The following is a 15,833-nucleotide window of genomic DNA, read 5'->3' as shown; positions in this document are numbered from 1 at the left end:
TTTGGGAGGCCGAGGCACACTGATCGCTTGAGCCCAGGAGTTTGAGATCAGCCTGGGCAACGTGGCAAAACCCTATCTCTATAAAAAATAAAAACTTAATTTTTTTTTAATAAAAAAAGAAGGAGCAGGGCCAGAGTGGAGACTCCCTAAGGCAGAATATTGCTTGGAGGGCAGAAAAGAGTGAGATGGTGAGGCCACGCCAGCTGCAAAGGTGAGAGCACGCATGCCCGACACCGTGGGACAGGCTGTAATTCAGGCCAGAAGCAGCGAGAGAACAGCCCATCCTGTCACTTCAAAACTGCAAAGAGGATGTGCCGAGCAGCAGGGCTCTGCCCATACCCTGCGATTGGGCACGATGCCAAGTAGAAGCAGGAGAACTCCAGGAAGCAGATTCTTGACCCCAGCAGATGGCCTCTGCCAGGGGTGACCTCCAGAGGAAGCTCCTTCCTCCACTGCCCTCGGAGAACAGTACCCCTTCCCGGGGCGAGCCAGTATAAAGACAGCCAGGATGGAAACCAGGCCAATTGTTGCAGCAGCTAGAGACAGCCCTGTAGCCAGCGTCAGTGTGGAGATGGCAGGAATTGATACACACACTCCCCCAGAGACAGGCCACAGGCCTCTGTGCCCAAATGCACCAAACCTGAGGACAAGATACACACCACAGGGGCCCACGACTAGGCATCCACCCAGCATAGGCGGGACACAGGAGGCAACCCTCCGAGGGGAAGAAAATCACCCCATCTGTGGTAGGGAGGGCACCAGCCACAGTGAAACTTCCACCCAGCACGGTGGCACGCATGTGGGTCAATCAACCCACCACACACACAAGGCCAAAGAGAAGCAGTCCTCATCCCAGGAGCGACATGACTCACGCCCAGAGTCAGAGACCCTACCAGAGGGGAAGCCCCCAACATTCGGAACCAGGAGGAGAGGGAGGCTATTCAGAAAGACACACCCAGAAGACAGTATGCTCTGCTCTCATAAACACTCATCAGGAGGCAAAGAGGAACAGAAAGTTCGTGTTGAAAGAAAAAAAAACCCACACACAAGTAGCGAGAAAGAGAATTCTGCAGAGCAATCTTGTGTGTCACAGACTGTGTTGTTGGCAACATCCCATGCCTGGGTTCTCATTCAACCCCCAAATGATGATGCTAGGTGCAAAGAACTAATATCCTTACTTCAGAGATGTGGAAACAGGCCCAGGAGATACTACTACTTGCCCAAGTGTGAGAGAGTGGAAATGCAAGCCCAGGAGTCTCTGACCCCCAAGGTCAACGGTCTTTGCCCAGCAGAGGGATGAAGGCACAAGGAAATACACAGGATGACACACAAGAGAACCCACAGAGGCAGATGCACAGAAGAGAGACCTACACTGGAGTGAGAGCTAGAGGGACAACAACAGGAAGATGCAGAGACCTCCAAACCCCCTTCCCCACACTCCACCTCAACCCGGAACAAGCTGTGGGCCGCAGACCCAGAATGGACTGTCCCAGGCATCCCAGGGCTCTGCATATGAGGGGCCTTTTGCTTCTGGGGCTTACTGAGGCTGGGGCCCGAGGGGGTCAGGATCCTGAGCTGCCCAGCACCCAACTCACTTCGACCTAGATTTCTCTTGGGCCCCAGCAGGTGGGAGACAAAAGAACCATCTCCTGGGGCTCAACCAGCACCAGACTCATGCTGGAGGCACCAGACTCATGCTAGAGGCCAGACTCATGCTGGAGGCACCAGACTCATGCTAGAGGCCAGACTCATGCTGGAGGCACCAGACTCATGCTAGAGGCCAGACTCATGCTGGAGGCACCAGACTCATGCTAGAGGCACCAGACTCATGCTAGAGGCCAGACTCATGCTGGAGGCACCAGACTCATGCTAGAGGCACCAGACTCATGCTAGAGGCCAGACTCATGCTGGAGGCACCAGACTCATGCTAGAGGCGGGCAGAGCAAGACAAGCATTTCCACTTCTAGGAGATGGAGACAGTCATGATACACAGACCCTCGTTCCAAAGGAACAAGGAGAAACACAGGGTTGACATCCCTTCCAGGGCCTGACCCTCCAATGGTTCCCCAAGGATGCAGCTGCCAGGCTTGTTTAGGAAAAAACGTTATGCCCCATTCTAACTGGAGCAGAAGTGCGCAGACAACTCAGAGTCTAAGCCAGCACTGAGGACTTTTACAAACCCACCTAGCTGATTCTGGGGAGCATGCAGGGAGGTGGGGCAGATTTGGGAGGTGGAATTACCAGGAAGAATTAGATGAACATGTTGCAAGACACATGCAACTTGGGCACCTTCAGAGAAAGGCACACAAGCACACACACACACACACACACACACGAGCACACACACGGAGACCCTCGGCCCCATTCTCCACTCTACACAACGCAGGGCAGCCTGCAGCCCCAGCCAGCCTTCACCTGCTCATAACAGACAGTTGTCCTGGAGGCCCCTACACCTGTTCACCTGGTGCCTATGTCCCCTGAGCCTGCACCTCCCCCTCTGTGTGTGCACCTGCCTGGCCTCCTCCCTGCTCCCTGCCCTTAGGAGAGGGAGGCACCAGCCCAGTCACAACTCCCACCAGAAGTTTTTCCAGCTTTGTCATTCCAGCCCTCCCCTCCCCATCACCCCCTTCCCCTGGCCCCTCACATCATGCTGACTTCCAGGGCAGCCCCTACACCCCGACTGCAGCCAGCTGGTTGTTTTCTGACTCTGCTGTGACGCTTTTCTCCATCTCTCTCTACCCGGGCCACGCACAGCCCCCTCCCATGCTCCAGTGAGCTGGGAAACCCTGAAGCTCCAAGCTCTCACTTCCAGCAGAGAGGGAGATTCCCTCTTCCCTCCCTGGCCAGGAGGGACTCTCTGCGCTCCATGTGAAAGGGGGCTGGGGACAGCATATTATCCAGTGGGGAGTCCCCACACCTGGACACAGAAGCAGGGAAGTGTGGGCCTTTACCCAGGACCCCTGGGATTAAGACACCAACTCTGAGGGTGGCGTCCTATAGGAGACGGGGTGGAGCAGAACGCTTGGTCTTGCCCTATGGGGTAGATTACAGTTTGGGAGCTAGCTGCCTGTCTGCCCCACCCAAGGCCGGGACCTGGGGAGGGCGCTGCTTGCTCTCCCCCCAGCGGTCGGACCACGCTACTGCAGGGGCGTGGGGCCAGGCCGCTCTGGCTCTGTCGCCGAAGATCTGCCCCCAGCCCCGGCCCCGCCAGGACACGTAGCCGTAGACGGGATCAGCTCCAGGCACTTCCCCTTCCCCCAGAACCTCCGCTCCAGCCCCGGGGGACCAGGCAGGATGCCCCTCCCCGACAGGCCGTGCGCAGTGCCTTGCTTAACCTGCTCAGCTGGGGCCTGCACCCCCAAGGCTGTCCTCCACCTCCTAAAGGCCTCTGGACACAAACCGCGGTGCAGACCTGTCCAGGACGGAGAAACTCACTTCATTCCTTACCTACAACCCCTACGGGCCGCAGGAAACCTCCACCACCAGCGCAGAATGCCACTGCTATCCTCTGCCTCCAAGCCCCACGACAATGCAGGCAGAGGTGACACATCCAGGCACGCCACAAGAGGAAGACCCTCATTCACAAGCAGTGGGACACTCTCACAGGCAATGACACACACCTCACTCAGAGACACAAGCTGTGACATGTGGTCACAAGGACCTAAAGCCACAGTGGGACAACACCTGCAATGCTAACAGTGACCTACCTAAGACTGCCAGGGACAGCCCAGCCATAGCCCTGGTGGGAACTGAGGCCAGCAGGGAGGAAAAGGGGCTTCATTCCTTCGGAATCCTCCTGTGGCCCCACACTCCCTTGGACACACCCAGGAATGCTGGAAATTGCTCGTGCTCAGGAAGCCTTGAGAGCCCACCGGATGGCCTGAGCCCAGGGAAATGCCAGCCCGGATGAACCCGGGGACGAAGAGAAGGAAGAAGGCCCTAGATCCCCGCCACTGCCACCGCCCACGCGGCACATTCGAAATCCTCCCCAGCGGCCATCACCCTTCCTCAGACCTAAGCCTGCACAGCCCAGCTCCAGGGAGAGAAACTCTGGGGCCTCCGGAATGGTGGGGAAGAGAGCCACACCGTTCCCGTGAGGAGTAGGACTAGCTCTCCCGGTCTGTCTCTCTGTCTGTCTCCAGGCGGTTCCCAAGTTCTGAAGAAGGTGGTGACCACACCCCAGAGCCCCACACACCCCTCCGCCCCCACGGCTTTGCCCCAACCCCTCAAACCAGCTCCTCAGGCTCAGGGTGACCGGCTCTGCCAGGACCCACCCGCCAATTCCAAGTCGAGCAAAAGAATGCAGCCTGGCAGCATTGCCACCTTTCCCCAGGACTTCCCAAGGGCTAAGATGACTCCAGGGACCCTCAGCCGACTCCCTGCCCTGGGCTGACGCTGGACCTTCTCCCTCAACAGGTCCCTGTGTCCCACCCCAGGCCCTGGACCATGTCTGGCTGGCACAAGTCCTCAGCTCTGAGGGGTCGGCTCCTCAAGGAATTCCCAGACCAGGACCCCTGAATTGCTGCTGGTGGCCTCCGTATCAGTCCGCATGACTTATGTGGCTCCCCATGTGTCCCTGTTCTCTGACCAGTGTCCCTGTGCATAACCTCTTAGGGACAAAGGCTTTAGAGAGGGGCTCAGACACCTTCTAACCCACATTCCCATAGCCCCCCTGCGACCTCTCCTAGCTCCACTCTCACCCTCCTAGCTCCTCTCCCACCTTCCCTCACCCCACAGCTCACAGCTCAGAGTAAAGAGGTGCCCTTAACTCGGGGGCTTCCCTGTCCTCCCCATTCTGCACACGCCACCATCCACGCGGTGGGGGGTGGCCAGCCCCTGTCGCTAAGGACAGGAGAAGGAAGCTTCCCCACATTCAGCTTCTGAAAGGAAGTGAGTGCCACACCCTGCCCCTGGGATTTCCCTCATGGGGCGGGGATGAAAGCGAGATCTGCTCCCCTGAATTACAGCCAGTGTAGGTGCAGGGGCCCTTAAATGCCTTCCCCCACTCTCTCAACTTCACTGCTACAGCCCCTCACTGTATTCCACAAAATCAACCCAACACCTACCATGCTCTACGCTGTGCTGGGAAGGGCAAGCAGAGAGCAGGAGCCCTACAATCCGAGGTTGGATTCTAATGAAGACGGGTTCGAAACCCATATTTACCGAGCGGCCAGCGCTGTGCTGGAGACACAGAGGGAGATATCTAGGGCCCTTTTCCTCCGGAGACTCCGGGTCATTCTCTAAGGACCTGACTGACTTGGGAGGCTCCCACACACTGCCTTCCCACAAATCCCCTCCACAGAGCAGGGCACTCTGCAGCGACCGCACGTTCCCTGGGAGCACCTCACCGCCACGGTCGCCGCGGCGGGAGCCACACCCTGCGAAACCGGCAAGCACACACATCGCACACAACCCTTGTGGCCTCATTGTGCAGAGGGGCCAGAGCCGTTCCCCACCTGGTTGTCTGGGCTCGGCTACAGCTGAAAACACTCATGTGCCCCCTCCGCACCCCTCCCAGCAAGAGGCACAGCCAGCCCTGTTTGGGCCCCTGGAGTCCCTCATGGTCAGCGCCGCCAAGGGACTGCTCCCCCACATCCCGGCCTCGGCACTGCTGGGGGGCGACCAGCCCTGCCAGGGGCGGCCCAGGCCCTCGCACACCGCAAACCCCTCCTTGCATGGGAAAGCCTTACATAACAGCTCTGCACACACCCTAAGCACGCTGCCTTTCCAACTCCAGGCGAGACCTCGCCTCTGGCCCCCTCTCCTGGCGCGCACCGCTGGAGCGCAGGGTTCCAGCGAGCGCAGCTTAGCCCTCCTCCCACGCCAAGCCCGGCTCCTGCCCCCAACTCCCACACACAGCCCCTTCCTCCTCCCCTTTGCCCCTCACCACTCCTCCCCGAGTTCTGGTTTGAATTAGTCACCGGCTCCAACCACCACATTCCTCAGGCTGCTGGCGCCGGGCCAGGCGCTGGGGCGGGGGCCATCCCGCCCGGACGGGTTTGGGAGTGGGGTGGGGGAAAGCGCCGCCTCCCGAGGGGAAGGGGCGGTCCCGAGGACTGGGCCGCTGCAGAGCACCCCCCTCCTCGCCCACCTCAGCGTAGGAATCTTCCTAATTATGTCCCCCTCCCCACCCATCCCGCTGGGAGGCGCATTGCAAACTTCCAGGCTCCGCGGCCCGAGAGGAAGGTTTTCTGGAGCGGGGAACACGGAGGGGCAAGGCCAGGGCGGGGCAGCTGGAGGAGGCTGAGGGGCTGGTGGTACAGAACAGGGTGGGGCCTGGACGACTCGGGACGCGGTTAGGGGCGGAGGTGCAGAGAGCGCGGAAGGACAGCCGAGGGGGCGCACGGCGCAGGGTAGCGGAGGCGCGGCGGCGATCTCGGAAATTTCCCCTCCAGTAAACATGGGATACGAAAGGAGCAGCCCCCGAGCCACCGCCCCATGCAGGGAGAGGAGGTGGGACAAGAGGCCACCAGGCCCGGAACACAGCACCCTGCCTGTAGTGGAGCCAACAGTCCGCCCTCCGTAGAAATACAGAGTGGAGCAAAGCACTTCGAAGCGATTTTCCAACTTTAACCAACTTGAGCCCCAACTCCGGAGGCAGAACTCCGCTCCCAGAGAGCGACGCGTCGCCTCCCCGGGTGGCCCCGCTTGCTCCAAACTGCTTGAATCTTCACAGTGACACTCCCAACAACGCGCCCTGCCGGAGCCCCGCAACCCACCTCCCCCCACCCGCCTTTGGTGCCCGGGACCCCGATGGCGCCACGGTGCGCCTGGCGCCCCTACCTGAGGGCTCAGCCCCGGGGCACAGCCATAGCCGGCGCGAGGCCCGAGGCTGCGGTGCTGCGGCTACTGGCGGCGACGAGCCCCGTTCCGGGCGGGTCTGGCAGGGCGGGCGGTGCAGTCCCCGCGGCAGAGCAGCGCCGAGTGGCCGGGCCCCCGTGCGCGGAGGCGGCTCTTGTAACTCCGGCTCGGGCGGGCGGGTCTGCCCAGAGCTGTGGGGAGAGGGCGGGGCCGGGCGGGGCCGGAGCGGGGCTAGGACTGGCGAGCGGGGCAGACCCTGGAGGGACCCGGGGGTGGGCTGCTGGGGAGGGGGGCCGCTGGGGGACGCGGGGACGTTCTTTCCCCCCTCCCCCCATCCACTGTCCCCTATCCTGTCCCGGACCTGGATCTGCTGTCCAACATGTGCAATGTGTGGCTTCACTGGCAAGAAACTCCCGCAGGCTCCCTGGGCTCGCCCTCACAGCTGGAACTGCGAATCAACTTATTTTGCAGGAAGGGCCTGGGGGCTCTGAAGGCGGCTGGGGCTTGGGTGATTCAGCCGCGACCGTCAGCCTGATCCGGACCTTTGAGTTTTCTCTCAGCTTAGGCAACTACACTTCAGATCCCAGGCCCCAGCCTACTTGCTTGGTTCCCAAGCTCCATGCAGCCGCGCCCATTTCTCGCTTTCCCTCTTTCTCGGGGCCCTTCCGTCCCTACCCGCACAGAACTGGCTTGGATTCCCACCCCCAGGAGCCGGCGTCACCAGCGCCCCGCGCACCGCGGTGCTGCGCAGGCCGCGGGCATACGGGGGTGAGGCCTGCGGGCGTTGGAGAGCGGACCTGACGCCCACCTTCCTCTCCAGACTCCCGCCCCCAGGAGCCGGAGCCCCTGCGCTTCCTCTGCCTCCCATTCCTTCTCTGCGCGCCCCTCCCCCGCCCTCCACTTGCGGGACGCTGAGTCTCCCAATTTACAGCCATTTCCCACAGCCACTTCTAACTACATCGAGATTTTATTAAACGCTTAATGATGGGGTGCGGGGGCCTTCTGGCTACACACTCCCCTCCACACTCCCTTTCTCTTCTCCCGCATGAGTCCTCTTATCCTCCCTCCTAGGTGGCCACCCACTGCCCACTCCAAGCCAGTTTCCCCTCCTTCCCAAATGCTAGGAAAGAGAGACCCCAGGCTGGGGAACTGAGGAGACCTGGCCCAGGCAGGAGCGCCCTCCTTGCTGCAAGATCATGAGTGGGCTGGAGCTGAGACCAGCTCGGCCCTGTCCTCTGAAATGGCAAACATGTTTACAGGCTAAAAATACCCAGCAGTCAACTCTGCTGCCAGCCCTGGGGGCTGTGTCCAGGTCCAGTTACCGGCACAGAGTACAGACCGTGGGGGAGGGAAGAGACAGCCCGAGGAGCCACAGACATGGGCACTCATATAATGGACACAGAAAGGTGGAGCCGCATGTGCAGACATCCAGACAGGCAGAGACATGTGAAAACACAAAGCGGAGACTTGGGCACCAGCATTTTCTCTCGCTCTCTCTAATATACACACACAGGTGCCCAGATAATGACTCAACCCCATGGCAGAGGCAGCCTCGCCACAACACATCCCAAGCACACAGTCACAGACTCAGACTTTCCCAAGAATCACCTCCTCCCCCATTTTGTTCTGCACCCCTTTCCTAGCACCTACCTTATTTAAAGAAAAAAAAATCTAAAACTTTTGAACTATGGAACGCTTTAAAAACACACACACACACACCAAGGCCAGGCACGATGCCTCACACCTGTAATTCCAGCACTTTGGGAAGCCAAGGCAGGTGGATCACTTGAGCTCAGGAGTTCGAGACCAGCCTGGCCAACATAGTGAAACCCCGCCTCGTCTAAAAATACAAAATTTAGCAGGGCATGGTGGTGCGGCCTGTAATCCCAGCTGCTGCAGAAGCTGAGGCAGGAGAATCCCTTAAACTTGGGAGGCGGAGGTTGCAGTGAGCCAAGATCGTGCCACTGCCCTCCAGCCTTGGTGACAGAGCGAGACCCCATCTGAAAAAAAAAAATACAATAAAATACAGATGTCTCCCTCCTCCCCTATCACAGTCCCTCTCCCCAAAAGTAACCATTGTTAACTTTTGGTTAACAGTTTACCAAAGGATTTTTAACTTTATGGAAGGAATCATCATCTTGTTCCTTAAAAGAGCGAATGTTCCTGGTGCATATTAAAACAGGAGTTGATTTACACCTAGGTTGAAAACACAGGGTAGCTGCAAAAAGGGCTAACGGGACCTGGGGGGCTGCTGGCGCAGAAAAGGAAGAAGAGCACGGAAAGGCGTGGACACTGTGCCTTCGCCTCAACTGGGCTGGATCGGCCCCCCAGGATCCAAACAGCAGAGGCCAGAGTCCCAGGCTCAGAGCCAACTTATCTGCTCCATTGTTTGTTCTGGCCACCCTCTTGGTCAACAGGGAAGAAGGCAGGAGGGAGGGGTTGGTTTTTGAAGCAGTCCCAAAGCAGAGATCACTGTCCAGGTACTTCATTCGGGGGTATGAGTGTCAAGATTACCTGGTGGGGGTACTTCTGGGGACCGGCTCTTGTCCCATTCCAGACTGGAGGGCTAGAGAAAGTTTAACCTCAACCCTACCCTCTAAAAAAACCATGATCCTGGCCGGGCGCAGTGGCTCACGCTTGTAATCTCAGCGCTTTGGGAGGCCAATGGGGTGTGGATCACAAGGTCAAGAGATCAAGGCCGTCCTGGCCAACATGGTGAAACCCCGTCTTTACTAAAAATACAAAAATTAGCACTTTGGGAGGCCGAGACAGGTGGATCGCCTAAGTTCAGGAGTTCAACACCAGCCTGGGCAACATGGTGAAACCTCGTCTCTACTAAAAATACAAAAATTAGCCGGGCATGGTGGTGCACGCCTGTAGTCCCAGCTACTTGGGAGGCTGAGGCAGGAGAATCGCTTGAACCCGGGAGGCGGAGGTTGCAGTGAGCTGAGATCATGCCACTGCACTCCAGTCTGACAACAGAGCAAGATTCCATCTAAAACAAAAAAAAAATGATCCTGCAGGCTGGAACAGAGCTGGGGTCTCCTAAGACCGCCGCCTCAGCCCAGGGGAGGGGAATATTTTCCAAAGTTTTCAGTGGTATAAGTGGAGACACACACATTTTCAGAAACTTCTGCCAACTCCTCTCCTTCTGCCCGCTGGTGTAGCCTCCTCAACCCTCCCTCACAAAACTACCTTAATAATGATTGTGTCTGATCCTGCAGCAGCTACCTTCGTTGGTTTTTTTGTTTTGTGTGTGTGTGTGTTTTTTGTTGTTGTTGTTTTTTTTTTTTTTTTTGAGACGGAGTCTCGCTCTGTCGCCCAGGCTGGAGTGCAGTGGCGCAATCTCGACTCACTGCAAGCTCCGCCTCCCGGGTTCACGCCATTCTCCTGCCTCAGCCTCCCAAGTAGCTGGGACTACAGGCGCCCGCCACTGCGCCCGGCTAATTTTTTCTATTTTTAGTAGAGACGGGGTTTCACCATGGTCTCGATCTCCTGACCTTGTGATCCGCCTGCCTCGGCCTCCCAAAGTGCTGGGATTACAGGCGTGAGCCACTGCGCCCGGCTGTTTTGTGTTTTTTGAGAGACAGTCTCACTCTGTTGCTAAGCCTGGACTGCAGTGGCATGATCTCGGCTCACTGCAATCTCCCCCTCCAGGTTCAAGTGATTCTCCTTCCTCAGTCTCCCAAGCAGCTGGATTACAGGCATGCGCCACCATGCCTGGCTAATTTTTGTATTGGTTTTTTTTTTTGTTTTTTTTGTTTTTTTGTTTTTTTGTTTTGAGACGAAGTCTCGCTCTGTCGCCCAGGCTGAAGTGCAGTGGCCGGATCTCAGCTCACTGCAAGCCCCGCCTCCCGGGTTTAAGCCATTCTCCCGCCTCAGCCTCCCGAATAGCTGGGACTACAGGCACCACCTGGCCCGGCTAGTTTTTTGTATTTTTTAGTAGAGACGGGGTTTCACCGTGTTCGCCAGGATGGTCTCGATCTTCTGACCTAGTGATTCGCCTGTCTCGGCCTCTCAAAGTGCTGGGATTACAGGCTTGAGCCACCGTGCCCGGCCTAATTTTTGTATTTTTTAGTAGAGATGGGGTTTCACCATGTTAGCCAGGCTGGTCTTGAACTCCTGACCTCAGGTGATCCCCGCCCACTTCAGCCTCCCAAAGTGCTGGGATTACAGGCGTGAGCCACCTTGCCAGGAGCTACTTTCATCTGTCAGCTCATTAATCCTTGCACACCCTGAGAAGGAGACACTTAGTGAGGAATGGCCTCAGAGGGTTCGTGATTTACCTAAAATCATACAACTCACAGAGACAAGAGTCAAAGCTTCCACTAGCATTTAACCCTCATGAGGACAGGGTTCTTTTTCTCTGCTGTATGCTTTGTGCCTAGATTAACTGATTTTTGTTGTTGTTGTTTTTGTTTGTTTGTTTTGAGACAGTCTCACTCTGTCACCCAGGATGGAGTGCAGTGGAGCATTCATGGCTCACCGCAGCCTCAACCTCCCAAGCTCAAGTGATCCTCCCACCTTAGTCTCCCAAGTAGCTGGGACTACAGACGCACACCATCATGCTCAGCTGTGGGTTTTTTTTTTTTTTTTTTTTTTGGTAGAGATAGGGTCTCACTATGTTGCCCAGGCTGGTCTTGAACTCCTGGGCTTAAGCAATCCTCCCACCTCAGCCTCCTAAAGTGCTGGGATTATAGGTGTGAGCCACTGCACCCCGGCCCCTCATGCCTAGAGCAGTGACTGACACATAGCAATCACTCAAGAGCATGTTTCAAATGAATGAATGAACTCCAGGTATAACTGGCTCCAAAGCCCTTGCCTTTTCTACAGTAGATAGCATCCTGCATCCCAGGCTGTCACAGCTTCCTCTGGCTCTCAGCCCCCAGGGAGCAATTCCCCTACTTGTGGGTCTTTCTTGCAGCTACCCAAACATTTACTGTGTGTCCAGCATGGGGTGGGGGAACTGTGATGGTGGGGGAACTGTGATGGTGGTGGAAGCAATAGAGACCTTGGCAAGATGGAATCCCAGCAAAAATCTCAGCTCAGGAAGAAACGGCTCTGATACCCCTTTACCTTGTCCTTTGAATTCCTCAGAGGTCCTATGCCTTGAGAGAATTGGAGTTATCTTTTCTACCAGGTATTTTACATAGCTACTCCCCTGCCAGCACTCTCCAACACACTGTTTTGGGTGTTTGTTGTTGCAGTTGGGTGTGTGTTGTTGTTGTTGTTGTTTTGAGATAGAGTCTAGCTCTGTCACCCAGGCTGGAGTGCAGTGACATGATCTTGGCTCATCTTGGCTCACTGCAACCTCTGCCTCCAGGGTTCAAGCGATTCTCCTGCTTCAGTCTCCCAAGTAGCTGGGAGTTTACAGGCACGCACCACCACACCCGGCTAATTTTTGTATTTTTAGTAGAGACGGGGTTTTACCATGCTGGCCATGCTGGTCTCGAACTCCTGACCTCATGATCCACCTGCCTCAGCCTCCCAAAGTGCTGGGATTACAAGCGTGAGCCACCATACCTGGCCTGCTTTTCGTTTGTTTGTTTATTTTTACACACCATGTTTTATAAGGAGTATTAAGGAGTTCCTTTGGTCCCTACTTTGCAAAGAAAACCTCCATCTTCTCAAAGGTTTGGACTCCTCTGTGATATTAAGTAAAGGCTTTCCTCTTATAAGAGGGAGGTCAGCCCTGCTGCTGGTGCTCCACCACCGTTCGGAGGCAGCTGGTACCACGGTCCTCCACACACACTGCCAAAGCTGGATGAGCTCTAGGACTTGTCATCACAGGGACACCCCAGCTTCCCCAGAAGTGACACTCCCTCCCTGGGGAGTAGGGGAGGTTCCCTGATATGTATGTGTTTTGTGTGTGTGTGTATGTGTCAGTTTGTGTGTGTGTGCGCGCGTGTCTGTAATGAACCTTGGGCTCTTCTGTTGCCAGGCAACATGCCTCTATTTTGTTCCTATTATGCCTGTTTCCATAGTAACCACAAAGGGGAGCTCTGTGGGCAGGCCCCTGGCCAGGGGATTCCCCTTCCCCTCCCTTCTTTCCACAGTCCCCTTTTCTGAAATCAGCATGTTACAAGGAAGAAAAGAGGTTGACTGCTCAAAGAGTAATCTCAGTTTCTGATCCCAGAAGGGAAATGAAGTGTGTGGTCTGTTTGCAGTCTCTTTAGAAGCAGACTTTTTCCCCCATGAAGGTCCTTTTGCATGATATTCTTAGAAGCAGAGAAATGGGCTGTGCCTGGTGGCTTACACCTGTAATCCCAGCACTTTGGGAGGCCAAGGCGAGTGATCACTTGAGGTCAGGAGCTCAAGACCAGCCTGACCAACCTGGTGAAACCCCGTCTCTATTAAAAATACAAAATTAGCTGGACATGGTGGCACACGTCTGTAATCCCAGCTACTCAGGAGGCTGAGGCAGGAGAATTGCTTGAACCCGAGAGGCGGAGATTACAGTGAGCCAAGATTGCACCACTGCACTCCAGCCTGGGCAAGAAGAGCAAAACTCTGTCTCAAAAACAAAGAAGCAGAGAAATGACTGTTAACCCTTCTTAGCACCATCTGGGATCTCCCAGACCCCACCTCCACCCCATACACACACCAGCCCAGGGATTAGCATCCCTGCCAAACAGGCCCTTCTCCACTCACTTCCGTCACTTCCTGATCTGTCATTGTCCCCCCGTCTAACAGCAAATCTATCTGGTGATTCTGGAATCCAAACATCATTTCCTAAGCAATTCTCAAGCCCCAAACCCTTAACCCTATCCCAAAATATAAAGCCAAGTAAAATCATCCTTCCCCAGCTCAATTCAAATCCCAGCCTGTATTTAAACTTGAAGTTTCAAATAAGGAGTTCCTGAATTTCTTAGATCAGAGAGCTCTGATACACAGAAACTCTCCAATTACACTCAGTCCTAATGAAATCTTCAAGCCGAGCAGAACCCAAGTTAAAGCTGGTTAGAGAATAAGAGGCATGAGGCTGTCTCCAGTGGACTGTCTGGGAGGAAAGAAGGCAAAGACTGTCCAGGCAGGCAGAAGGGAAAGGAATTGGGCAGGGAGAGTGGGACGGTGGACACACGGGTCACGGCTGGATTTCAGGCAGAGAGTTAGGGGTGTGGGGATGCTGTAGGGTAATAAGAGGAGATGCGGACCCCAGGTTAAGGAATAGAAGCGACAAGACAGGACTGTATGAGGCTGTGAAGGAAGGAGGGAGGGAGAGAGAGAAAACAGAAGAGCTCAGCACTGAGCTAAGGACTGGGCGGGCTGAGTTGTAAACAGGAGCTGAGGGAGGGAGTTGGAGTAAACGGAGCAGCCAACGCCCCAGCCAGCTCCCCTCCCCAGCGGGGAGCAGGGAGGGAGGGGCCGAGGAAGCGGGGAACACCACCTCCTCGCCCCTTTCTTGGAATCTGCTTTTCTCCCGTCCTTTCCAACTTCCTCTGCCTTTCCCCTAGCTTCCTGGGGAAAGGGAGACCAGCCTGGGTTTCCCTCTCCTCTGCTTACAGTTCTTAAAGGAGATCAGGCTGAGCAGGGAAGGAAGGGCCTAGGCTGCCCAGAGCCTGAGTCACCACATAGTTGAGGTTCCTGTCACTCGAAGTCCTGCCTCTGTTACACTCCGTGCCCTGTGCCCGCCCCAGGACTTGGATCGCTACATCTGACCCTGGCCCCAGGGCTGGCTCCACTTCCACACTCCTTACCAAGCTACCCTTACCAAGCGACGGGCGCAGGAAGCCTTTAGATGCCTCGCTCTCCCTGCCCCTCCATGCCTGGTGTGCTGTGTCCACCACCCTTACCCCTTGGCATTTGAGGGAAGCATCCTCCTGCTCAGCTTTGGAGCAGAAGTGACTCAGTGAGTAACTGCAAGGACTGGGAAAAGCTCAGATGCCCCCTTGATAAGTCACTTCACCTCTCTGGGCTCCAGTTTCCCCACTGGTAAAATATAAGGTTATTAGAGACGGTCTCTGGCAGTCCCTGCAAGAGGTACATTCTGTAAGTCTGAGTCAAAGAGCCGGGTAATTACTATTGAAGAGTGGGATAAAAGGGGTGTGTTTGCTAACCCCTGTCCTAACAGTAGGAGTGGGTGGGGTGGGGCAGGGCAGGGCTGGGCACAGGACTTGCCACCATAGGGCAGCCAACTCCCTAGGCGTCTTGGTGACTCAGGTCCCACACGGAGGATGAGCCGGAAAGCACCCCATGGGTCCCCTGTGAGTCAGGGGAAATGCGGATCTCCCTGAAGGATGACTGCCTGGATTCCCGCTATAACCTACTCTCCTGCCACCTTGAAAGTCTCCCAGGATGGGTACTGTAAGCTCATCATTCCACCTCCCTGGCGTGCTCGGCACCTTCCACCCCTCCTGCCTGACCTTGGCAGCCTTTCTTCCCTCAGCCCTGAACTCCAGAGCCCTCCTTACCCTCTGACAGCTCCCCCTGCCCTACTACGTTTCCTCCTTCACCCCTTGGCTCTGCCCATCCTCACCATCCACCCCATCCCAGCAGAGCCCGCCAGATGATTGCAAAAGGGCTGAGCCAGCAGAGAGGCCTTCACATGACAGCTGTTCCTGCTGCAGAGGGGAGGGCAGCTGGGAGTGGAGGCACATTCCATGGGAGATCCTATCAGAGATAGCCCCAAACCCTCACTGACCATCCAACCCCCAATCTGCATAGCTTGTGTTCAAAAGGTAGAGTCAGTAGGCTTGCCTTGAAATCCTGAGGAAATCAAGAGAACCAAGGGGAGTGGTGGAGAAGGCAGGGGCCTAAGGGAATGAAGAGAGCCCAGGAACACTGAGATGGGGTAGCCAGGACATCACCACTGAGCCAGTACCACCAGCCCAAGGTATTCTCCCTCCAATGGGAGATTCAACTGACGGAAGCGCTGCCCTCCGGCACCCCCGACCGTACCCCACTCCACCCATCCCTTGGGTGCTGAGGCACTGGGACACCCCAGTAATTACCCTAGAGTAAAACAACAGCCTGCTCTGGGAGCCATGCCAGTCTGACTGGAGCAAACAGACAGAAACAGGTGGCAGTTTCTG

At 56.3% G+C, this 15,833-nt stretch overlaps 1 protein-coding gene across 3 annotated transcripts in view; it reads right to left on the bottom strand.

Annotated features, from left to right (window-relative positions):
- The window catches only part of AHNAK (AHNAK nucleoprotein), a 111,931-nt gene extending 104,961 nt beyond the window's left edge, over positions 1 to 6,970 (bottom strand). The window contains exon 1 of one of the 3 annotated variants that reach the window (XM_073015537.1): positions 6,784 to 6,970. The gene's annotated coding sequence lies outside the window, so the exon portion shown is untranslated. Of the gene's footprint in view, positions 1 to 5,709; positions 5,819 to 6,783 lie in introns of those variants that run through there. The other 2 variants (XM_073015532.1, XM_073015535.1) reach the window with 2 other exon arrangements.
- Positions 6,971 to 15,833: the final 8,863 nt, after the last annotated feature.

The sequence above is a fragment of the Chlorocebus sabaeus genome, chromosome 1, assembly GCF_047675955.1.
Source record: "Chlorocebus sabaeus isolate Y175 chromosome 1, mChlSab1.0.hap1, whole genome shotgun sequence".
Classification (NCBI taxonomy): Eukaryota; Metazoa; Chordata; class Mammalia; order Primates; family Cercopithecidae; genus Chlorocebus; species Chlorocebus sabaeus.
Note: the sequence above shows the minus strand (reverse complement) of the source record. Positions and strands in the feature narration are given on the sequence as shown.